The sequence below is a fragment of the Carcharodon carcharias genome, chromosome 5 (genome assembly GCF_017639515.1).
Source record: "Carcharodon carcharias isolate sCarCar2 chromosome 5, sCarCar2.pri, whole genome shotgun sequence".
Taxonomy (NCBI): Eukaryota; Metazoa; Chordata; class Chondrichthyes; order Lamniformes; family Lamnidae; genus Carcharodon; species Carcharodon carcharias.
The window spans coordinates 141,785,619-141,812,295 of record NC_054471.1 but is presented as its reverse complement, the minus strand read 5'-3'; the positions used below and the strand labels follow the sequence as shown (position 1 = coordinate 141,812,295).

The 26,677-nt window shown below is 42.5% G+C and overlaps 1 protein-coding gene across 1 annotated transcript in view; it reads left to right on the top strand.

Annotated features, from left to right (window-relative positions):
• The first annotated feature begins 107 nt into the window (after positions 1-107).
• bach2b (BTB and CNC homology 1, basic leucine zipper transcription factor 2b) overlaps positions 108-26,677 on the top strand; it is a 317,454-nt gene continuing 290,884 nt past the window's right edge. Inside the window, exon 1 of the mRNA XM_041187260.1 lies at positions 108-227. The gene's annotated coding sequence lies outside the window, so the exon portion shown is untranslated. The remainder of the gene's footprint in view (positions 228-26,677) is intronic.

The following is a 26,677-nucleotide window of genomic DNA, read 5'->3' as shown; positions in this document are numbered from 1 at the left end:
AACGCATTGGAAAACATAACTCAAACACGCTGCCCTCTCTCTCTCTCTGCCGCCACCCCCCCCCCCCCTCCACATATTCAAAACAAGCCAGCAGCCACGCCGATTCAGCTCAACTCAGCTCCCTCCGCCGGTGGCCAGGCTCGTTTTGGAAAGCTTTTGGCGCACAGGATCATGAGGTATTTGTTTTGAACTTGGAGCTGGCTTGAACATAGTCGAAAGTTACCAGGGTAAGGAGAATGCAATCTTTTTTTTAAGGTGGTGGGAAAGGGGGGGGAGAGTGTTCATGACCTCTGTGATACAAGTAACTGTACCGATGTGATTTGCTGCAGAAAAGGAGCTAAAGCAGCCTCACTGACAAGCATGGTTGCTGATTGTTGGTTCGAGCTGTCACGATGCGGACATGCTGAATAGAGTTGGAGCTCAGTCCGAGTCGAGGCCTTGACCGAGCTCTAAACAGCAGCAGCAAAAGGCATTAACAGCCTGCCGCCTCTTAGCCTTGGCATCTCGCTCCAGATTCTGCCTGACACAATGGCATTCTGCACCGATCTGCTCATGTTTTGCCTTTTAATGGTTTGTTTGTTGCAGAGTCACATCTCAAACACCGTGTTGTGAACATGCAAGTATTTTGCACATTTATGCATACAATATGTTTGGAAATGGCAACAACTAGAAAAGTGACGAGGCAGTTGTGAAATAATATCGAGTATGTTTTCATGTTCTTTACTGTAGGTGCCTGGATAATGCAACAATCCAGCCTAAAATGCAGTACTTGTGACAATATATTGCTTGTATATATAAACAGCGAATGTGTTAGTAAGTCTAAAAGCAATGTTTACATGAAAAGGATAGTTTGTCACAGTAAATGATTTATTTGCACCTTCTTAACAGTGGCGTTGAGTAACGACTGAGAATTCTAAATCAGTTCAGTTTATATGATGAGATTGACCATGGAAAATTATAGGCCAAAAGACTACGTAATGTCCAATTTTGTCAATGAAAATTCATGTATTGCTGAGTACGCGACCGAGATCATTTCGGAGCGCTCTGGCTAGCAGCTTTCATACTTTCGTTGCAACTTGGACCATCTTAAAAAAAGCCGGGATTTTTTTTGCAAATGCTGCACGAGCTTATTCTGACAATTGAATCAGCACCTTGAGTAAATATCGTGGATATTGTTTCCTGCATATGATTTTTAACGGTGACGGTGGCGAAATCTGAGCATAAAGCCAGTGCACTGGCTGAAGGGTGCACACATTTTTTTCTCAAGAATATCTTGCCACAACATAATGTGTTGCGTTTCTGATGTATAGGTTTTACGACAATTTTCCATGCACTCAGTGTAGTTGTTGTTGAATGAAATACGCTATTCTGACAAAGGAACGCGTCTCGTCGTAGTCTTGTTTATGCGCCCTTGTGGAACTAGAGACACATTGATAAGAACAGTGATGTGTAAATGACCTGGTGCCTGTCATCTTGCCGCTACTAACCTAGATTTGAGATGACGCTAGTGTACATTTAAATACAAATTTGAAACTGTAATTTTAAAGAAATAAAATTTCTCTGCAAGGAAGGGCGTTTTTCTGTGACCTTAATGTAATCGGGAGGTTGTGGATGAGCAAGTGTGACTTTGGGCAATATTTAGAGTCCCGATTGTTTACAGTCCAAGCTTTTGGCTTCCTCCGTGGTCTTGGCAAAGGTCCCAGTGTTGTAGAATAGATCCAATACGGCCATGTTCTCAAACTACCCTGTCCAAGATAACTATCAAATAAATACGATTTTTAACATTGCTTAAAACATAGAAAACCAAGGCTACATACTAAACATTTAAGATTTTTAGATAATAGATACTAAAATAAACTTCAGTATTTACCTCTTCAGCCCAACTCGAATGGGTTTGGTCAGAATTCATATTGCTATGATTATCAGAATAAGAAATTCATACCCTCATAAAGACCAGGCTGTGTAAATGAATGGGTTTCCTCTGGTCATGTGATCTAAAGCTTAAGTTAATCAGCAACCTGCTCCTAACATTTCCAATTTTTGGCGGAGTTATTCAGAATGAGGTAACTGGAATAGAAGATACTGTACATTCATATTTTGGTTCAACCAAGAATAACTCCCATCAATTCATGAATCTTGTTTTTAAATCATAAGGCATTGCATAAAACATATTGGTGCTAAATATGATCCCAACAATTGCATTAACTCCTCCTACATTTATATGACTAATGGACTTCTGCACAAAAACAGTAGATGGAAGGACTGCATTTTAATTTACATGTTTGCATTACAAAATCCCAAGAAAAGACTGGTTCCGTCTAATGACCATGGGTGAATATTTAAAATTTATGACCATGAGTGAATTTAAATATTATAAAGCAGATACCGTGCGTACGTTTTAAAGCTAACAGACACTTTAAAATGTGTAAATGAAGTAAATTGATAACATTTAAGATAACAGCAGATCTACCTAAAGGTCAGCCGTGTCGGAAAAAGAAACATTATATTGTTTAGGATATTGTTTCTGATAAACGGGCCCACCAGTAACCGAAACCTGTCTTGTTCTTTCAGATAGCGACTTCCCTTGTAGTTATAACATTTTCTGCAGAATGTCATCGTTTTTTAAAAAAAATCTATACTGCTGTCATTGCTCAGCATCGCCATGCAATGTTATTCTCCACCTACCCAAATAAATATTACAACTGCAAAACATTTAAAAAATGTATCTGAAGGTGCATTGAAATACCAAGCTAGGAATATCTTATGTAGATCGAAACTGAAACTCCTTCATATTTGATTATATTTTCTATTTTATTATTTCAAAATGCCGCAAATTAAATATCATGTCGACACTTCTTACTTAATACGAAATCTAAGCAGTTTATGGAATATAGGCCTATAATTTTAATACAGATCACTGATTGTGTGCATTTTATGTGAAAGTGAACAATATCTGATGGTCGTTTTTCATTGCTACAAAGATTTGTTTCTCGGTTTAAATCCACGCTCCATATTTTGCTGGATTGCTAGGAGCCATGTATAAGTACAAACCAGTTCCAATCATCTGGATTGTACATTATCTTAAAGGTATTGCACACACATTGTCTTGGGAGAACCTGAACGAACGCTCGAAGAACCCTGCATGCAAATAATACTCATAAGTAGATGCACAACAACAAACAGATGCGCTGATAATCGCCTTTTGTGCAGCTGGGTAGTTGTCTGGTGTCTAATTGTTTACTAATCTGTGGTTTTAATGTAATCGCACACAGCCGTGATAAAGAGCGAGCGGTCTGCCGGTTGGCAGCCTAGTTGTGTGTACTGTATGCCTCTGTTATTTGTGCGTTGCGCCGAGTTGCTCCGGCTGTGTGTGTGTGTGTGTGTGTATGCGGTGACCGCGCGTCAGCACTTTCAGGAGCCCTGCGTGCACTTCTGGTGCTGACTCACCTGCGCACAGACCAAAACGTGACGCCTGCCCCACCCCCTCTCTCTCCCCCTCATTGAATCATCCCAACCCACTCACCGGGCACCGGCTGCTCTGATTGACAAGCCGCCACCACCACTCCGGAGCGGCAAATAGCCTCTGAAAAAGGTCACTTGAACCAATAGGCGTGAGGAGCTGGGCGCTGGGCTGATTGGTGGGCTGGGTCAGCGGTTGGAACGCTGTGCGTTGCAGTCATTGTTGGCAGTGTTCGGGATCGGATTGTTCCAGCGCTCGGCGTTTGGACACTGCGAGTTGGCAACTGCCTTCTACAGCGCTGGGGAGCGCCGCGTTGCAGCGATAAAGGCAGCGAGAGTCTGCCCGCCAGCAGCCCGCGCAAAATACATAAATAGATCCGATGACTGTACAAGACCGAGGAGGTCGGAGCTGATCTTTGATTTCCGCCACTGAGTAACCAACGGGTGACTCATCAGCATTGTTGTTACTGATAACATTGTGATGAAACGCTTGGTTGCATCCCAGTTGCTGGTGAAAGGTCGGAAAATATTAAGGCACTATCGATTAGCTGAAGCTTCATGACGACCAGATCTAACCTTTGTGTATTGCAAGTTACCTAAGTTTGTGGGTGCCCCAGAGTTTACAGTCGTGTTTCGTTAGAATAAGAGCGCCACTAGCTTCCTTTGTCCCCTTTAAATAAAAATGAGTAATCTCAAAGGTGATCAAACAGTGTAAAATCTTGTGATAATTGTACGTAATATTACCTGCTGACCCGCTTTGAGGCAAAGGGCTTATTCAAGATCCAGTGTAAACATGCTGTTTCATATCTTCCACAATGACTCACTCTTTACAGCTATAATTCACACCAGCTGGCTGAGATGCAGGAAAGTAAGTGAGAAAACATGGAATTAGAAGAGAGTTTAACCATCAACCTGTATACTGCAAGGCATGGCGCAGTGATGGCACAATTGTTTGTAAGTCAAAAAGTTGTGGATTCATGTTCCACTGGAAAGATTGTCAATCCAGTGCAGTACATAGAGGGAGTGTTACATTGACAGAGATGCCACCTTTGGGATGAAATATTCAATTTGGGGAGTTTTCCCCGGTGTCCTTGCCAATATTTTCCCCTCAACCAACATCCCTAAAACTAATTGTTGTGGTACTTTGCTGTATTAAGTTGGCTGCCTACATTGCAGCAGTAACTGCACTTTAAAAGTACTTAATTGGCTGTAAATAGCTTTTGGATAGCCTGAGGTCATGAAAGGTTCTACATAAATACAAGCCTTTTCATCATTTCCACTTAGTTCCTCTACTCTTCTGACTCTATCTTTTGTGTTCTTCATTTCATTCCATTTTTAGTGGCAGAGCTTTCGGCTGTCTTAGTTGTGCACTCTCTCCTGCCTTGCTATCTCTCTCTCTGTCTCTCTCTCCACCTTCAAAGGCATTCTCAAAATGAACCTATTCATTTTTACGTTCTTACAATATCTGCTTGATAATCATTTTTGCCTCTGAAGTGCCTTTTGATGTGGGGTTGCCAACCATCAAGGATTGTCCAGGAATTAATCATTTACTGGGTATTGCTACAAGTACCTGGGGGAAGAATACTGGACATTAAAAATTGTGCACACTTCTCATTTTCTTTGAATATTTTCATTTAATAGCTTTAAAATATTAGAAATGGGGAGTAAAGGGACTGGATAAGGCAGATGGAGGCAAGAGGTCATGCGATGTGATACCTTCAGGAAAACACACAATGAGAATTGCCAGCGATAACATTTTAGGATGTTAAATTACTTTATAAACGTTATTTTTATTTCACTATCCATCCTTTTGTGGACTTTATATTGCATTCATTTAGCCTCTCAATGGAAAGTTCTTCATAAATACGTTTTGATCTCCAAGAGAAACAAGCTAAACATTAAGCCTTTCTGGTGGCTGCTTTTCACAGATGAGGCACTCTTTCTCAGACTCAACCACATAGGTGCTTTTGATCTATAAAATGCAATATTAGGACATTGGAGTTAAATTTTAAGATGTACAAACATGTAACTTACAGAATATGATGTTTTCAAATCTTGGTATAAACAGGCAGTGATTGTCAATAAGATCTCTTAAGGAATTTATTGGGGCTAATTATCTGGTGCCATCTGCCATCCAGGCATAGTTTTAGATTGGCACTAGATCTTCTGGAAAATGAGTTTTGAAACTATCCATTTGCTATTTTTGAAAGAACTTTGCCAAGCATTTAGACTTTCTTTTACTGTTGTTTCTATATATTAAAAGTCTTGTTTATATCACATGCCCTCACACGCTTTTTGTCACGCTTCTTAACATTCTTTAAGCACAGCTGATACTCAGCAAATTCTATGATATCTGAGTGAATTTTTCATTTGATTGATTCCTGGCCTAGCCCTCACCTCTCCTGACTTCCACTTTCTCAATACCTAGTACAGATTACAGATAAAAAAGTTAAGATAAACCAAAAGAGTTTAACAGCTTGTGTAAATGTAGGAAATAATTCCTATAATTTGCGTAATTTACAAATTTCACCTCTTCCAGGTCCCTTGAAGATTAAAAGCAATCCTTAAACGCTTTATGTTTTAGTTCACTCCCTCCAAGAGCACAATCCACAACACATCCCAAATTTGTCAGTCTATCTACCAAACAAAATCAGGGTTCTGCTCTGGCCTCTCACTGACTCCTGCATTTATTTCAAGAATCTACAGCAAGCAAGCCATCTAGCCTTAAGGAGTCTCACATCTGTATTCTATTAATTCTATAGAAAGAAAAGGTATAAAATCTGCTTGTGTGCTCTGGGTACACATCAGTAGGGCATATTGTGAATTTTCACATGCTCAGTTAAGGGATGGGAAACCACAAGTTGGCAGTTTGTAATTTTTTGTGATAGTTGTATCTAGTGTCCACCGGAAGCACCAAACAGAATTTTTTCCAAATGTTTCTATCCGTAGAAAACAAGACATTCACTAACTCACTATGAGAAGGGCGATGGGTGATTTACTACCATATTAAATAATTCATTGTGATCTGTAACTTGGTGGTTGCAGCCCATCTAAACAACATGTAAGTAAACCTGAAGAGAAAATGTAAGGAACATCTAAGCAGCATTTTGTTTGGCTCAATGGAATATTGAAACTTAAAAGGAATATATCATGAACGAGTGCTTGTAGGTGCAGAAGCGAAGACCTAAATCATTTAACCGTTGATCCTTGTACTCCATTTTAATGAGAATGTTCATCGAATGTATTTTCCCGTTAGTGGAAATTGGGTACAATTGGCAATGAACTAAAAAGGCAGCAAAGGGGTCTGCAAGGTGGGGGAATTGTATATTCTCTGATCACTGCAGCCAATTTAAGTTCTTTAATTTCATTCAAACAAGCAAAATGCAACATTGTGCTCAAATTTCAGACGAGTCAAACTGAGAACAGTCAAATGCTATGAATTAAATACTAAGATAATCAGCTGAGTTGCCTCATGTCTGCTTTTATTTATTTTTTGCTAATCTTCATCAAAATTTCCAGAACCAAATAAGCAGTCAATTTTGATGAAACATTTCCATTTAAACTTTTCCAAGACTGAAAATTTTCCTTCCCCACATGGATATAAATCATCATCAGCAATGCATGCTGCATACTGAGTTTCTGGCCCTGAGGTTCTCTCTGCTTACTTAGTGCAAGAAAATCAATTTTTTTTGTCTTAAGTGATTTCAAACTAATATATTTCAACTTTTAATAAAACAGTAGAAAGTGCTTAGAATGATCAGCGATTAGTCAAGTCCTTTTTTTAGTAATTCATAGGATGTGGGTTTCGCTGGCTGGGCCAGCATTTATTGCCCATCCCTTGTTGCCCTTCAGAAGGTGGCAGAGAGCTGCCCTTTTCAACTGCTGCAGTCCACGTGGTGTAGGTACACTCACAGTGCTGTTAGGAAGGGAGTCCCAGGATTTTGACCCGATGACAGTGAAGGAATGGTGAAATATTTCCAAGTCAGGATGGTGTTTGACTTGGAGTGGAACATCCAGGAGGTGATGTTCCCATCTATCTGCTGTCCTTGCCCTTCTAGGTTATAGTGGTCGTGGGTTTGGTAGGTGCTGTCTAAGGAACCTCGGTGAATTCCTGCAGTGCATCTTGTAGATAGTACATACTTCTGCTACAGTGCGTCGGTGGTGGAGGGAGTGAATATTTGTGGATGTGCCAATCAAGCAGGCTGCTTTGTCCTGGGTGGTGTCAAGCTTCTTGAGTGTTGCAGGAGCTGCACTCAGCCAGGCAAGTGGGATGAGTATTCCATCACACCCCGGACTTGTGCCTTGTAGATGGTGGACAGGCTTTGGGAAATCAGGAGGTGAGTTACTCGTCAGAGGATTCCCAGCCTACGACCTGCTCTTGTAGCTACAGTATTTATATGGGCAATTCAGTTTCTGGTCAAATGTAGCCTCCAGGATATTGATAATGGGGGTTTCAGTGATGGTAATATCATTGAACATCAAGGGGCGATGGTTAGATTCTCTCTTGTTGGAGGTGGTCATTGCCTGACACTGTGGTGCGAATGTTACTTGCCACTTGTCAGCCTATGCTTGTATAATGTCCAGGTCTTGGTTTGTTTGAACATGGACTGTTTCAGTATCTGAGGAGTCGCGAATGGTGCTGAGCATTGTGCAATCATCAGCGAACATCCCCACTTCTGACCTTATGGTGGAAGCAAGGTCATTGATGAAGCAGCTGAAGATAGTTAAGCCGAAGACACTACTCTGAGGTACTCCTGCAGTGATGTCCTGGAACTGAGATGACTGACCTCCAATAACCACAACCATCTTCCTTTGTGCTAGGTATGACTTCTACCAACAGAAAGTTTTCCCCCTGATTCCCATTGACTCCAGTTTTGCTGGGGCTCCTTGATCCCACACTCGATCAAATGCTGTCTTGATGTCAAGGGCAGCCACTCTCACCTCATCTCGGGATTCAGTTCTTTTGCCCATGTTTGAACCGAGGCTGTAATGAAATCAGGAGCTGAGTGGTGATATTTGTGGAGCTGCCTCTTCCAGTGCATTGTTTAATTGTCCACCACTATTCAGGACTGAATGTAGCAGGACTGCAGTGCTTAGGTCTGATCTGTTGGTTGTGGGATTGCTTAGTTCTGTCCATCACTTGTTACTTATGCTGTCTGGCATGCAAGTAGTCCTGTGTTATAGCTTCACCAGGCTGACACCTCGTTTTTAGGTATGCCTGGTGCTGTTCCTGGTATGCCCTCCTGTACTCTTGAACCAGATAATGGTAGAGTGGGGAATATGCCAGGCCATGAGCTTACAGATTGTGGTTGAGTATAATTCTGCCTCTGCTGATGTCCCACCGCGCCTCTTGGATGCATAGTCTTAAGTTGCTACATCTGTTCGAAATCTCTCCCATTTAGCATGGTTCCAGTGCTACACAACACGATGGAGGGTATCCTCAATGTGAAGGCGGAACGGCTGTGTGGTGGTGGCCACTCCTACCGATACTGTCGTGGACAGAAGCACCTGCAATAGGCAGGTTGCTGAGGATGAGGTCAATTATGTTTTTCCGTCTTGTTGGTTCCCTCACCACCTGCCACAGACCCAGTCTAGTGGCTGTGCCCTTTAGGGCTCAGCCAGCTCGGTTAGTCGTGGTGCTACCAGAACCATGCTTGGTGATGGACCTTGAAGATGTACCCAGAGTACACTTTGTACCCTTGCCAGCCTCAGTGCTTCCTCCAAGTGGTGTTCAATATGGAGGAGCACTGATTCATCAGCTGAAGGAGGGTGGTATCTGGCAGTGAGCAGGAAGTTTCCTTGCCCGCATTTGGACTGACGCCATGAGACTTCACAGGGTCCGGAGTCGATGCTGAAGACTCCCAGGCCAACTCTCTCCTCACTGTTTGCCACTGTGTCGCCAGGGATGTCTTGGACATTATTTGTCAGATATGATTCTGTGAGGATGGCTATGAGACAGTCTTGAGTTGTTACATCTGTTCAAAATCTCTCCTATTTAGCATGGTTCCAGTGCTACACAACACGATGGAGGGTATCCTCAATGTGAGGGCAGAACTTTGTCTCCACAATGACTGTGTTCAGTCTGTGAGACAGCTCTCCCACTTTTGGCACTAGACTCCAGATGTTATTAAGAAGGACTTTGCAGCGTTTGCCGTTGTCGATTCCAGTGCCTAGGTCGATACTGGGTGCATTCCTTTTAGGCTTTGTAGCGGTTAGATACAACTGAGTGCTTGCTAGGCTATTTCAGAGGGCAATTAAGAGTGAACCACATTGCTATGGGTCTGGAGTCACATGTAGGCCAGAAATCCAGGATATTAGTGAACCAGATGAGTTTTTCAATTGACAATCGTTTCATGGTCTTCATTGGACTTTTAATTCCACATTTTTTTTTTATTGAATTCAGATTCCACCATCTGCCAAGGTGGGATTTGAACTCAGGTTCCCAAATTTACCCTGGGTTTCTGGATTACTAGTCCATTGACAATACCAATATGCCATTGCCTCCCCTACTGCTCGTATCATCACTTTTAAAGCCATAGAATCATAGAAAGTTTACCTCACAGAAGAGCCCATTTGGCCCATCGTGCCTGTGCCGAACGTGAATCTTTTAAAAAAATATATGCTGCATATAAAATCATTGTCTAGCTTGAATTAAGTTAATGAACAATTTGCGCTCATCATACATTCTGTACAATGTGAAAAATAAATTTTGCGATATGCTGTTTCTGCCATGATGTATGACTTTTCAAATTCATTTTTTTCTATCTCTGATTTTAAATTGCACTTATTTACCAAAGTTCAAGTGTAAAGGAAGAACGAGCTTGTACTTATGGAGCATTGTTCATATCCCAAAACACTTCAGAACCATTGAATTTATTTTTAAAGTGTAATTGCTGTTACCTGGGGGAAAAAACATGGGCCAGAATTTTGCCGTCGGCGTGCGGGGGCAGGCCTGACACGCCGACGCGCAAAATGATGTGTGATGACGTCAAGCGTGCGTCCTGATGTCATCGTGCGTCATTTAGATATTTCGTTTGGTGGGTGCGCACCGGAGGTGGCTGCGTGCTTGCTGAACTGTCAAAAGGCCTATTTAGGCCATTAGGAAAGTGATTTAGCTAATTAACAGCTCAAGCGGCCTTCTCATTTTTCAGGAAACCTCATCCATGGGTGGGATAAGGTTTCCTGAAAGTTTAATAAAATAATTAAACAAAATTTGTGAAGTGCACAAACATGTCCCAGCTCACGTGACAGCTCATGAGGGGACATGTTTAAATAATTTTTCAGATCATTTATTAAAAATTTGTACTATCAGCTTAATCTCCCTAAGGCAGCTCCTTGTCTCGGGGAGATTCCTGCGCTCTTTCATGCGCATGCGTCAAAGAGCGCAGGCCCCGACTCTCCCTCCTCCCCTCGCCCACACAGGGAGCGCTGAGTGCTACCGGCCTTGCGTCACGCTGGGCGGGCCTTAATTGGCCCACCCACATAAAATGGCTCCCGCCCAGCCCACCCGACACAGGTAAGATCTTGCCCATGATAGCATCAAATCAGTTTGTGCTAAACGAGATTTCTGATGCAGTAAATGAATGAATAACTGGATAATCTGCTTTTGGAAGTGTTATTTGAGGGAGTAAATGTTGCCCAGCCTACCCTGCTGTACTTCAAATAGTGCCATAGGATCTTTTACGTTAAGTTCAAGAGGTAAGTGTTTAATGTCTCATCTGAAAGCTAATACCTCTCAAAATTCAACATTTAGCAGTGCCCTGGTGTTAGCTTAGTTTCAATGCTCAAGACCTGGTGTGTAGCTTCAACCCACGATGTTCTGACTCAGAGGCGGAAGCTCTACCAATTGAGCCAAATGTATAAATCTTTAAGTACTGATAAATGAAATAAATTCAGCACTACTTAGGCAATCACTTTTTTTAAAAAAAATTCACCTTACCATGAAGTCTGAATGTTGCTCAGTAATTTGTATTTATAAAGTGCTTGAAACATAGATAAACATCTCAAGGTGCTTCACAGATATGAGGAATACAAAAGATAAGCCAAAGGAAGAGAGGTTTGGAATGAGCAGAAGTTTGGTTAAAGAAGGGCATATGGAGGAGATACAATTATAAGGCTGCTGAGATGTTCTAAGAATTTTATTACTGTAGTGAAAAAGGAAATATTGCAGACTGTTGTTTTTATTTTGCCTGACTTTGCATCTGTTCTGCATTCTCCTTCTCCTTTCATCTTTCCTTGCTCTCCAAAATATTATCTTTAATTTTCTGTTATTATTATTTCTCACCAATTTATTTTATTTTCTAAATTTTCAAACCCTTGTCTACTTAGCAATTGATATTTTATAGCAATTAGTAAAATAAAATTTATCTCCCTTCATCTAATTTTATGCTTGTCCCTCACTCTAATTCTTTGTATATTTTCTAGTGTATTTTTAAAAATCTTCTGCTCTTTCTGTCTCGCTCTTTGGTTCTTGCTGGAAGGTCACTGAGAAAATGGGTGAAACTTTTAGTTTTGGCGAAGTATAAATGAAGCAGATTGGTTGCCCATTATATGCCCTGCCTGATTTTTGTTTCCAGTGACTTAATTGTAAAGAAAAAGTGGGTGGGGTTTAAAACAGACAGCCATTTCAATCCATGCTCACCTATAGGGCTGGCAGCTGTTGAACATTTTGCCTGATATTTCATGCTGCTGTTTCTACCTGTCTCTGAATATATTTTTCTTTGTCTTCTTTCCTCACATTTGTTGTTCCCTTTGTGTGCTTGCTTTATGTACTTCTCATTCTGTGTATGCCTTTGATGCATTTTTGGCGGCGCTCTAAATTGGTGATCATGGATTGGTGGGTATTGGATTTCCTGTCCATTATAAAACTGGGCGCAATATTTTAAATGTGATCTAACCAATGATTTGTATATGTTCAGTTCTGGGCTTTTGCTCTGACATCAATGCCCTTATTTAGAAAATCCAAGCTCCCATTTGCTTGTACACCTTTATCAAAACAGCTTCATATACCTGAACCTCTAAGTGTCTCTACTCCTTCAAAGTTTACTATTTAGTCTTCTTGTTCTTCCCTCATTTTTCCTCTCCCCAAACTGAATCACTTTACAATCCTGTACATTACATTTAATCTGATATCTATCTGCTCAATCTGCTAACCTGTCTGTGACCTATAAGTGTTTGAAGTTGTCTTCACAATTAGTCACAAATTTTAGTACAAATTTTCATTTCATTTTCAAAAACATAATGGTTCCAATACTGATTCTTGGAGCACACAATTATTCACGTTCCAGTCCAAAAGCCATCCATTAATTTGTTTACTATCTTTTAACCAATTCCATGCTGCTATGTTCCCTCTAATGCCTTATTCTTAATTTTATCAAAATATTCTATACTTTTTGAAATTGCATGGGTACCTCATCCACTGCTTTGCCCTTATTAAACTCCTGTTATTTCTTCAAAAATTCCTTTTATATTTGTCAGATATAACCTGCCTTCTACAAATCCATGCTCACTGACCTTAATTTCCAAGACTTTCAAAGTTAATTAATCTTATGTTATATTATGGTCTCTGGAAGCTTATCTAGTACTGAAGTTTGGTTGACTGGTCTATAATTTATCCCTTGGTTTCTTTTCCATCACAGTTTTTATATTGGCAACCAGTCCACTGGCACAGCATCCATATGCAAGAATGTTTGAAAGAATGTGATCAGATCATGGTCTTGCATTTCCTCTATAACTTCTCTCTGCATCCTGGGGTGTGTGCAGCCAGGGTTCCAGTCCTTTTTCTATCTTGATCTCTGCCAATTTTTCAATAATATTTTTTTATCTGAAATTATCCTATCTAATACAGTACTTCCTTATATGTACCCTTCCCTTCCCATTATCACCCTTTTCTGTGGAAATTGAGTATCTCTGCCATTCCTTCATTGTCCATAAAGATTCCTTTCATGCCTCTAATGATCTTATCTTTCTTTTGCTGTTCTGTTACTTTTTCTGTGTTTATAATATTCTTTACTGTATTCCTTTATTCTCCTTTTTATACTTGCCAGTGTTTATTCATAGCATTTATTAGCCTTTTTATTCTCCTGAGCATATTGGCATTTGGGCACACAAGTGAAATCAAATAATTTATAAAAAGAGAAGAATCCAAAAATAATGGAAGGAATAGAAAGTTAACAATGTAAATGAACAAGATCAGAAAAAAGATTTCCATTTGCATTGCACTTGATTAACATCTGGAATTGCTTTAAGTACAAGGGTAAATTTTTGGCTGTGTTGTAATCTGGCAGACCGAGACAAATTATCCCTGTAGCACAGTGGGTGTTAAAGTGCATAGGATAAGAGCAGTAACAGAAACAGTGGCCTGCTATTCCCTGGTCAAATGCTGGCAAATTTAATGTGCACATCATTATTAGTGTGTAAATTGTCTAGCAATTTATGATGAGGAAAAGATACTTGTGAGTTGTATGAATAGCCATAAATTGCTGGACAGTTTTGTTAGCCTTATGAAAATGGCAGCTTCCTGTGAGTTTCAAGAAATCGTTTCATTTGCGGATTACTCACTAATTAAACTTGTTGTGTAAAGTTATGAATGTTATTTAAGTATAGGACCTATTTAACAATGATATTTATGTTCCTCTCTCGAATCCTCCAATGTTGCTAAATTATCAGGCTTTTATTCTGACTTCTTGTACTAAATGGGCAGAAATTTCCTCCAACTAAATATTGGGAAGATTGAAGCCATTGTTTTTGGCCCCCCACTCTCAACACCGTTCCCTAGTTACTGATTCCATCCATCTCCCTGACAACAGTCCGAGATTAAGTCAGTCTGCTCATAACTTTAGACCCTGAAATGAGCTTCCAACCACATATCTGCATCATCACTGAAAATGACTGTTTCCATCTCTGTAACAGTGTCCAACCCTGCCTCATGCTCATCTGCTGCTGAAATGCTCATTCATGCCTTTGTTACCTCTAGACTTGACTATTCCAATGTCTCCCACATTCTACCCTCCCTAAACTTGATGTCATCCAAAACACTGCTGCCCATGCCTTAGCTTGCAGCAAGTCCTGTTTCCCTCACTATGGGCTTTAGCAGTTCAAGAAGGCAGCTCACCAGCACCTTCTCAAGGAGAGCTAGGGATGGGCAATAAATGCTGCCTAGCTAGCGATGCCCACATCCCGTGAAGGAATAAATAAAAGAAAACATCACCCCGTTGCTCACTGATCTAAATTGCCTTCCAGTAAAGTAATATCTTCATTTTAAAGTTCTCATCCTTGTTTTCAGATCCCTCCATAGATTAACCCTCCCTTTCTCTGTAATCTCCTACAGCCCCCTGGCTGTCTGAGATATCTCTGTTCTTCTGATTCTGGCCTTGTGAGCATCCCCAATTTTAATCTCTCCACCATTGGTTGATGCACCTATAATTTCCTAGGCCCTCAGCTCTAAAATAACCTTTCTGCACCTCTCCACCTCGCTACCCCACTTTCCTTCTTTAAGACACTCCTTAAATCCTTTGACCAAGCTTTGCTTAATTAACCTAATGGCACGAAATTTCCCGTCAGCGAGCGGGGGTGGGGCCTGCTCACCGACACGTAAAATGACGCGGAATGACATCAGGCAGACCTCTGACGTCATCCTGCGTAATTTGCATTTTCAGGTAGGCTGGGGCGCTCTGAGTCAGCTGTGTACCTGCCAATCTGTCAGCAGCCTATTGAGGCCATTCAAAAAACAATTAAGTTTATTAGTGGACCTGCCCGTCCAACCTTAAGGTTGGCGGGCAGGTTGGGAGCGCTGGCGGCCACTTGAACAAGCGTGCAACCTCATCCAGGGGCAGGATGAGGTTTCATTGCTGAATCAAAAAATTAAGAGACACTTTTAATTAACATTATGTCCATGTCCCAACTCATGTGACATTGTCACATGAGGGGACATGGATAGTGAATGAAATTTTCACTGCAGTAACTCACTTTACTTTGGGAACCTATCTCCCTGAGGCACCACTTAGCCTTGGAGAGATCAGATGCGTGTGAAGGAGCGTACTTCTGATTTTATGAACTCCCCACCCCCCCACACAGGAAGTGCATGCGGCTTCCCTGGGGATGTCACGCTGGGCAGGCCTTATTGGCCAGCCCGCTAAAAATGCCGGCCCCTCCCCACCCCGATTGGAGGGCCGCCCGTCCATGCCCACCCCCGCACTTCCTCCCCAACTGGAGGAAAATTTTGCCCAATATCTCCTTATGTGGCTTAGTGTCATATTTTGTCTTATAACGCTCCTGTGAAGCACTTTGGGATTTTTTTCTTTCACTTTAGGCACCCTATAAATATAAGTTGTTGTTCCTGTAATACCATCAACCATCTCTGGCCCAGGTAAAGAACAAATGAAACTGTAAACTCTCATTCCTATATGTAATAAATTGTGTTCAGCGATTTTTAAAATATGGACAATTTTTGTATTGCTGAAAAAAAAATGTCTTTGCTTTTTGTCTTGCACTTATCAGGACACTCACAAGAATGTAAATATAAGGGGAGAATCAACAATTTATACTGCATATGAAGAGAGCACTGATTGGTTGGCATGTGACGTTGTCATGGAGAATGCACCACAGATGGTGACTGACAGTTAACTGCCAAGCATTGTTTGAAATTTAAATGAGACAGCTTGACCCTGATTGGTCAAGGCATTGCCCTGAGGAATGAGTCATTGAATGGCTGTCACTTATTTTGTTTAGCTGAAACAGGCACAATATATGTACATGTTCTTTCTGCCTGCAAAGAACAGGACCATGTGTATTAATATATATAGCTTCCAGCGCACACAAGTGCGCCACATTGAGAGCCCGACTGATAATCTTAAATTAGCACATTGGACAACATTTGCTAAATAATTCTCAATTGTGGAATCACAACTAATGTTGGACACTGTTTTGAATTTTGCAAGCACGGGCTGGCCAGGTATGGTCTGCACCCTACCCATTGCGAACAGCGGCTGGGACATGCTGTTTGATACGACCCACCAGTCTTTGGGATCTACGGCCTACATACCTAGCATCACACTGGCACTGAAATTCAAAGCCATATAGACGTTCTGCCTATCACACAAATGAGTAATGTGATTTATGAATTTCAGGTTCCGCACTACCAAATGACTATTTGTATATCAGTGAACAATTTTTCTCATTTTTCCTTTTTTCTTTTTTCCCTCTGATTTAATATGATCTTGCCCTCTCTTCATTTCTCTTACTATACCTGATGGGACTCCAAATCACCAAATTTCCTTCTCTGTCATTCTTCTGTTTATTTCTTGATCCTTCATTCTCATTGTCCAAAGAGCATAGATGGACTGCTGTTGGTCCTGTGGATTTCCCTAGGTCCCAGAGACCCTTTTGACCTCGCCGCACCGTTAACAGTTTGCACTTCAGGTAATTTATGGTGCAAAGTTTCTTTGAGCTGGAAGGTGAGGGTAAAACCTCTTAGCTACGAGATGCCTCGATACACCAAATTCTGGGCCTTCATATTCTGTTGTGTAATGTAGCTGTACAGTTAATAGAATCTTTGAGTTAGCAAGAATAAAAACAGGAATTCCTGACAGTGATCACGCAACAAGCAATTATTACAGTGTCTGTTTTTTTCCACTTTTAATATTACATGGTAGTAGGGGAAGCAAAGTAGGACAAAGTCTCGGAAAATTTGGTGGAAAATAAAAGCCTCAAATTTGTGCTTCCATACAACTTTACTGTGCAACACCATGGAGTTTGACTAGAAAAAATGGTAGACTTGTTTAATATTTGTGTGATGGACACCACTTTTTGTTAACATTTAAATGTCTTTTTAAAAATACTTTGGGAAGGGTTTCAGAGAGCATTTGGGTTTGGAGAAAAAAAACAGTTCACCAACTTGCTGTTGCCAGCACCCCTTCCCACTCCACCCCACCAACCTCCTAAATTTTAATCTAGTTTATCTTGTCCATAATGCATTTTGTGGCAGCATTCTGTATGCTGAACACATTGAAATATCAATTGTCCATCTTTTCAAAGTATTGATTGTAATCTGAATATTGTCTTCAGTAAAATAGAAATTTGCTGGTGAAGCTGCAGACAGTTTTTCAAAAAACAAGGCCCCAGAGCCAGTTTTAGGTCAGCATTCGTTGCTCCCAATGCGGTTTCCTCAACATTGGAGAGACCAAAAGCAGACTGGGTGACTGCTTTGCAGAACACCTTCAATCTGTCTGCAAGCATGACCCAGACCTCCCTGTCGCTTGCCATTTCAACATTCCACCCTCCTCTCACGCCACGTCTGTCCTTGGTCTGCTGCATTGCTCCAGCGAAGCTCAACGCAAACTGGAGGAACAGCACCTCATCTTCTAATTAGACACTTTACAGCCTTCCGGACTGAATATCAACAATTTTAGATCATGAACTCTCTCCTCCATCCCCACCCCCTTTCCGATTTCCCCCCCTTTTTTCCAATAATTTATATAGATTTTTCTTTTCCCACCTATTTCCATTATTTTTAAATGTATTTTCATCCATTGTTTTATCTCTATCTTTTAGCCTTTCACCCCATCCCCACTAGGGCTATCTGTACCTTGCTTGTCTTGCTTTCTACCCTTAATTAGCACATTCCTTAGATAACATCACCACCTTCAACAGCTCTTTGTCCTTTTGTCTATCACATCTTTTGGCTATCTCCATCTATCACTGGCCCTCTATCCAGCTCTACTTGTCCCCCCCCCCCCTTAAACCAGCTTATATTTCATCTCTCTTCTATTTTTACTTAATTCTGTTGAAGAGTCATACGGACTCGAAATATTAACTGTGTTCCTCTCCGCAGGTGCTGCCAGACCTGCTGAGTTTTTCCAGGTATTTTTATTTTTGTTTAGACCAGTATTGGCTTATACAATTTAAAGTAGCACAAAACTGCATTTGGCCACACCTCTTCAAGGTGAAAGAAGTGTTACAACTCATTGGGCAGAATTTTCTGCCTATTGGGCAGGCGGGTTATCACCGGTGGATGAGGTTTCATGTTTTTTCTAGTTCCTGCCGGGGCTCCTGGCCTGCCCGCCAACCTTAAGGTTGGATGGGCAGGTCCTTTAATTGTTTTAATGATCCTGTCAATGGCCTCAGTTGGCGATTGACAGGTTGGCGGGCGCGCAGCTGATTTTGCTGTGCCGCCGCCTTCCTGAAAATTTAAATGGGGCCCTTCCCCCTGCTCGCCGATGGCGAAATTCAGCCCATTGACTTTAGATGCCTTTGCTGAGTTGTTCTTTGATAAAGGTAAGGAAATTTAAAGTTGTTTGCTTTTATTGATTTTAAGTATTTCTGACTGCACTTTGAGATTGAGGGACCAGAAGAAAAGAATAATAGTTCACGTGTTTCATAGTTTTGAATTAATTTTTCTGTGAATCATTATGTAAAGCTGTTGGTAGGATTAAAAAATCCAGTTGGCAGTTTAAACCATTTCCTTTAAATCGATTTGCCACTTCTCTTGTGATCTTTTTCAGGTTTGTTGAACTTGGTTCAGTTTAGGAGTTATGCCAGTTAATGAAATGAAACTATAAACCAGAAAAACACAAGTGAATGATAAAACTTCACTTCTTGGCCAGGCCAGCATTTAATGCCCTTTCCTAATTGCCCTTGAGAAGCTGGTGATGAGCTGCCTTCTTGAACTTCTGTAGTCCATGTGGTGTTGGTACACCCATGGTACTGTTAGGAAGGGAGTTCCGGGATTTGACCCAGTGATTGTGAAGGAACAGCGATATATTTCCAAATCAGTATGGTGTGTGGCTTGGAGGGGAACTTTCAGGTATTGGTGTTCCTGTGATTCATCTGCTGCCCTTGTCCTTCCAGTTGGAAGAGGTTGCAGGTTTGGAAGGTGATGTTGAGGGAGCCTTGGTGAATTACTTCAGTGCGTCTTGTAAATGGTACACACTGCTGCCACTGTGTGCTGATGGTGGAGGGAGTGAATGTTTAAGGTGGTGGATGGGTGCCAATCATGCAGGCTGCTTTGCTTTGGATGGTGTTGACCTCCTTGAGGGTTGTTGGAGCTGCACTTTGGTTATCACAGAATCACAGAGTGCAGAAGAGGCCCATCGAGTCTGCACCGACATGTGAGAAACACCTGACCTACCTACCTAATCCCATTTACCAGCACTTGGCCCATAGCCTTGAATGTTATGACGTGCCAAGTGCTCATCCAGATACTTTTTAAAGGATGTGAGGCAACCCGTCCCCACCACCCTCTCAGGCAGCGCATTCCAGACCGTCATCACCCTCTGGGTAAAAAAGTTTTTCCTCACATCCCCCCTAAACCTCCTGCCCCTCACCTTGAACTTATGTGCCCTCATGATTGAATCTTCAACTAAGGGGAACAGCTGCTCCCTATCCACCCTGTCCATGCCCCTCATAATCTTGTACACCTCGATCAGGTCGCCCCTCAGTCTTCTCTGCTCCAACGAAAACAACCCAAGTCTCTCCAACCTCTCTTCATAACTTAAATGTTTCATCCCAGGCAACATCCTGGTGAATCTCCTCTGCACCCCCTCCAGTGCAATCACATCCTTCCTACAATGTGGCGACTAGAAATGCACACAGTACTCCAGCTGTGGCCTCACCAAGGCTGTATATAACTCCAACATGACATCCCTACTTCTGTACTCTGTGCCTCGATTGATAAAGGCAAGTGTCCCATATGCCTTTTTCACCACCCTACTAACATGCCTCTCCACCTTCAGAGATCTATGGACACACACGCCAAGGTCCCTTTGTTCCTCAGAACTTCCTAGTGTCATGCCGTTCATTCAATATTTCCTTGACAAATCACTCCTTCCAAAGTGTATCACCTCACACTTTTCAGGGTTAAATTCCATCTGCCACTTTTCTGCCCATTTGACCATTCCATCTATATCTTCCTGTAGCCCAGGACACTCAACCTCACTGTTAACCACCCAGCAAATCTTTGTGTCATCCGCAAACTTACTAATCCTACCCCCCACATAGTCATCTATGTCGTTTGTATAAATGACAAATAATAGGGGACCCAGCACAGATCTCTGTGGTACCCCACTGGACACCGGCTTCCAGTCACTAAAGCATCCTTCTGTCATCACCCTCTGTCTCCTACAACTAAGCCAATTTTGAATCCACCTTATCAAATTACCCTGTATCCCATGTGTATTTGCCTTGTTTATAAGTCTCCCATGTGGGAGCTTGTCAAAGGCTTTGCTGAAATCCATATAAACTACATCTACTGCACTATCCTCATCTACACACCTGGTTACCTCCTCAAAAAATTCAATCAATTTTGTTAGGCTTGACCTCCCTCTGACAAAGCCATGCTGACTTTCCCTGATCAAACCTTGCCTCTCCAAGTGAAGATAGATTCTCTCCTTAAGAATTTTCTCCAATAGTTTCCCTACCACTGATGTGAGACTCACTGACCTGCAGTTCCCTGGCTTATCCCTACAACCCTTCTTAAGTAGCGGAACCACATAAGCTGTTCTCCGGTCCTCTGGTATGTCCCCCATGGCCAGAGAGGAATTAAAAATTTGGCTCAGAGCCCCTGTGATCTCCTCCCTTGCCGCCCTCAGCAGTCTGGGACCCAAATCATCCGGACCTGGAGACTTGTCCACTTTTAAGCTTGCTAACACCTCCAATACCTTGTCACTCCCTATATCAATTTGCTCAAGAACCTTGCAGTCTCTCTCCCCGAGTTCCATACCTTCATCCTCATTCTCTTGGGTGAAGACTGATGAGAAGTATTCGTCGTCCTCTGGCTCCACCCATAGATTGCCCCTGGGTTATAAGAAATGAACAGTGAGACAGGCTTCTTTCATCCTCTGTTTCTGACACATACACATCTCGGTCTCCTCCGGAGGTCCCCAGCATCACAGATGCCAGTCTTCAGCCAATTCAATTCACTCCATGTGATATCAAGAAACAGCTGACGGCACTGGATATTGCAAAGGCTATAGGCCCTGACAATATTCTGGCAATAGTACTGAAGACTTGTGCTCTAGAACTTGCTGCGCGCCTAGCCAAATACAGCTAGAACACTAGCATCTACCCAGCAATATTGAAAATTGCTCAAGTATGTCCTATACACAAAAAGCAGGATAAATCCAACCTGGCCAATTACCGCCCCATCAGTCTACTCTCGATCATCAGTAAAGTAACGGAAAGAATCATCAATAGCGCTATCAAGCGGCATTCACTTAGCAATAACCTGCTCACTCACGCTCAGTATGGGTTCCGCCAGAGCCACTCAGCTCCTGACTACATTACAGCCTTGGTTCAAACATGGACATAAGAGCTGAACTCCAGAGGTGAGGTGAGAGTGACTGCTCTTCACATCAAGGTCTCATTTGACCGAGTGTGTCATCAAGGAGCGCTAGCAAAATTGGAGTGAATGGGAATCAGGGGGAAAGCTTTCCATTGGTTGGAGTCATACCTAGCACAAAGGAAGATGGTTGTGATTGTTGGAGGTTAGTCATCATAGCTCCAGGACATCACTGCAGGAGTTCTTCAGGGTAGTATCCTAGGCCCAACTGTCTTCAGCTAGTTCATCAATGATCTTCCTTCCATCATAAGGTCAGAAGTGGGGATGTTTGCTGATGATTGCACAATATTCAGTACCATTCATAACACCTCAGATACTGAAGCAGTCCATGTTCAAATGCAGCAAGACCTGGACAATATTCAGGCTTGGGCTGACAAGTGGTAAGTAACATTCACGCCACACAAATGCCAGGCAATGACCATCTCCAACAAGAGAGAATCTAACCATTGCCCCATGCCATTCAATGGCATTACCATTGGTCAATCCCCCAATGTCAACATCCTGGGGGGTTACCACTGACCAGAAACTGAACTGGACTAGCCATATAAATACTGTAGCTACAAGAGCAGGTCAGAGGCTAGGAATCCTGCAGCGAGTAACTCACCTCCTGACTTCCCAAAGCCTTTCCACAATCTACAGGGCACAAGTCAGGAGTGTAATGGAATACTCTCTACTTTCCTGGATGAGTGCAGCTCCAACAACACTCAAGAAGCTTGACACCATCCAGGATAAAGCAGCCCACTTGATTGGCATGCCATCCACAAACATTCACTCCCTGCACCACTGACATGCAGTAGCAGCAGTGTGTGCCCCCTACAAGATGCACTGCAGAAACTCTCCAAGGCTCCTTTGATAGCCCCTTCGAAACCCACGACCAGTACCACTTAGAAGGACAACGGCAGCAGATAAATGGGAATATCACCATCCAGAAGTTCCCCTCCAAGCTACTCACGATCCTGACTTGGAAAAATATCGCCGTTCCTTTACTGTCTCTGGGTCAAAATCCTGGAACTCCCTCCCTAAGCACTGTAGGTGTACCTCCATTGCATATAATACAGTTGTTCAAGAAGGCAGCTCACCACCATATTCTCAATGGTAATTAGGGATGGGCAATAAATGCTGGTCCAGCCAGTGAAGCCTTGAATGAATAATTAAAAAAAACATTAACTCCTCAAGTAACCATGTACAGTGGTACTATAACATTGTACCATAGTACTTCACAATAGTTGATCTCTGTTAAGCAGATTTTGTTCTTCAGAAAGTTGCTTGTATAATCTTTTTTCTTTTTTGCCTCACATATGCAGTTTTGTTGTGCAGTTTCCCTTCTTGTTTCATTACTCTATCCTTTTGGGTTCTCTTTTAGCTCAAAGTTCATGTTATGCTTATGTTGTAGCACTCTGATAGAATCTTTCACCATCACTGCCACCCTATCCATGTGCTCCTCCTGTTCCCTCCCTTCCACCCCGAAAATGTCATTACTAGGAATATTAAGTTCCCAGTCCCTTTATCCATTGCAGCTACGATATCGTATCTCTTCATCGTCATTAATGTTTGGCTATCTGATGAAGACAAGAATGAACTTGTCAATGATGATGCCAGAAATCAAATAGCTTGCTGAAACTCGCTGTCAAACTTTCATGTGAAGAACGGGTGTCTGGCTGAATTATTGGTGGACACTAATACTCCTGTAAAGTGTTAGAAGAAAAGTAGAGATGATGATCAGCAGAAAAAGGAAATCTATAAAAGTCATTCAACTTTCAAAGATGTAAGTTGAGTCCACCAATTAGGGCTATGTAACAGCTACTGCTGACAAACTGTGACAGATTTGGTGGCTTGCATTAATTTACAAGTAATAAATTTAAGAAAGCATATTGTAGAAAGTCTTTCATAACCTATCATTAAGGCAGTCACAGTCTATTAGTTCATCCTTTATGTATAGACATATAGAATATAGTGTACAACAGTATTGCAGCAAATGAAGGGTTTAATCTAGGGATAATTTCTTTCAAATATCAGACAGAGATTTCTGGAATACACATTCAGTGTAGTTTTCCAACTTTGCATTATTGTGTATGTATTCAAAATTTGATTATGTGTAACACATGATTTTTGAACTATTTAATTAACGGTTGGAATATAGTAATCTTGCCTGAGTTTCTAATATGTATTTCTGTTTGGCTAATTGGGTCCCGGCTAGCAAAATGAAATTGGACAGTTGCTCTTTGTGTTGTGTCTTTGTTAAGAGACAAGACTGCTATGTTTCTCATGAGATGTACCATGCTGCCACAGGTAATTGGGGCAGCATAGTTGAAGACAGCTATATCCTTTAATGCACAAATATGTGGGCATATACTCCAAACTCATACTCAGAAATAGCTTGCTTGCAGCTAATATCAAACATTGAGGTACTGCGGAGTGTAATTTGCTGGTGATTTAAAATTAATGACTGGAAAAATTTATACAACACACACTTGAATTTTCTATGTGTAATCCCGATGGGCAGAGATCCCTGCAAGAGTTGGAAGTCAAAAATTCCTCCTGCAAATTTTAATTCAGCAAGACAGTTGGGTTGAAGAAGACATATTTGCCTCCAAAGACACAACACAAAGAGTAACTGTCCAAAGTGAGAAGACCTTTAGTTAGTGGTTTGTCTGAATTCACAGTGTGTTGTTGCTCTGAGTTTGGCACTAACCATAATCTTGTTAATGCTGCCCCAAAAAAGGCAAGTGGAAATGTTAAACACATTGGTTAAATAAGGGTTATTATGTTATGCATTATATTACATTATAAGGGTAATTTACTGACTTGTGCTTGAGACATTGAGTGGGAAATTTGGGAAATTTGAATACACATGTTGCAGAATTTTCTGCTTATTTATCACTAATAGTTGAAAAATTGTGTTGTGTCCCGATCACTGTGTTTAATAATAGCTAACTCACAAGAGCCTCTCAGGACTGTGTACTAGAATATAATAATGGCAACTTCCACCGGCATTTCCCTTCAGTGAATGTAGTCTCCCTTTAAGAGGTGCATTCAGGCATTAAATGCTGTCCGAAACTTGCACTGGAGTTGTATAATGTGGTCTGGCCGCCTGCAGCTGATGCAATGGGTCAACCAGTCTACCAAGCTTATGTAAATGAGGTACAGCCCTCCTGCAACATTGGGTGGAATTTTCCAGACCCCCTGGCAGTGGGTTTAATGGCAGGCGGGGGGAGGAAACAATGTGGCGGGAGCTGGAAAGCCAGTTTCTCGCTGGCGTAAAATGTGCACTCCCACCAGTCATGACAGGTCACCATTCCTGCCAGAGGCCATGTGAAACTGTTTTGCAACCCGTTAATGGGATGCAGATGAAGACCTGATCAGAAATGCCCCCCCCCCCGCCCCCGCCACGCCCAAGCCACCCAATCAAAGTGCTGCCAGTGGATTTTCACACTGGTTCAGAATGCAAAATGAACCAACATGGCATGCAAATGTTAGACTTACCTGCAAGAAAACCTGGGGCAGCTCGAGGATATCGGAAGGGAAGTTGGAGCCTTTCAGTGACTGTACCCTACATGCAGCAGTGGGTGGGTGGAGCATCAGGTGGCGCAGACATGATGGGCTGAATGGCTTCTTTCTACACCATAGCTTTTCTATGGCTCTATGGTTCTAACCACGTGGATCTTCTCGGTGCATCAGCTTCCAGGAGTTGGATCTTCAAGCAGCAAGCGGACGACTGCAGGAGGTACAATTGGCTGGCAATGGTCTGTGCTGGGAGGAGGATTAGACAAGGAGGAGAGGAATGAAGAGGTGCAGTGGATGTGGAGGCCTAGAGGAAGGTGGGGGAGGTTGGGGGGTGGCAGGGGAAAGAGAGATGCTGTGGGTGGATCATCAAATAAGCAAGCTGATCTGGAGCAGGAAGGTGGGAAGGGTCGTGTTGGAGCACGGGCTGGGGATGGGGGGAGGTGGATGTACAGGTGTGAATGGGCATAGGGAGGTGTGCAGGTATGATTGGGCAGGGGGCTGTGTGCAAATGTGAATGGGCAGGGGATGTGCAGATGTGAACGGGCGGGGGGGCAAAACAGGCGTGGGGAGGCTGTGCATGTGTGAACGGAAATGAGGGTGAGGGGGAAGAGAGGAAAAGAGTTCAGAGGGTGGGGTCTGTATTGTCAATGCAGGAGTCCTGGTGGGTGTACTTGGAATCGATGATAGGAAAGGACCATGAGGGTGAAAGTAGGAGCCAGTAGTGTGAGAGGGTGAGAGTTTGGCAATGGTGGGTGAATGGGCGCTGAGGGTTGTTGGAGGGGATGCGGAAGGAGAGGTGGATTCTGAGGGTCAGCAGGATGAGGGGGGCATGTCTATTGTAATGGGGGTGGGCTCTTCGACATTTGCCTGCATGGGACAGAACGTGATGGGGAAGGGTTGAAGGGTCATGGTGGGAAGGTTAAATATTGCATATTAGGGGTCAATGGTTATGAAAGGGGAGAGTGTGAGTGACGGGGAGGGGTAAAGGTGTTGGATTTGACATTGAGTGTTGCTCACATCATGGCTGCTCACAACAGTGCAGGGCCTCGTAGTGGAGATCCCGATATGCTGCATGGGAGCTGGGTCATTGAGGGTGGGCAGAGATGCAGGTCATCTCAATTGGATAACTGAAGGGGAACCCCAGCATGTAGTACTTACAATGCTAGGGCATTGGGACAGGTAAGAATGTGCAGGGTAAAGACTCAGCATGCGCGGGAGACTTCTTGCACATGGCTCGCAAGGGCCCTGGCAAAGAGCCTTTGCCTCCTTGGACATGCCTGATTCTGGGGGACATAGACCCAGGTTTGGTGCCCTTCAGAAGATGTTATGAGGGGGGTGGGGGGGGGCAGTTCACCCTCAGGCTTAAGGTCTACATAACAA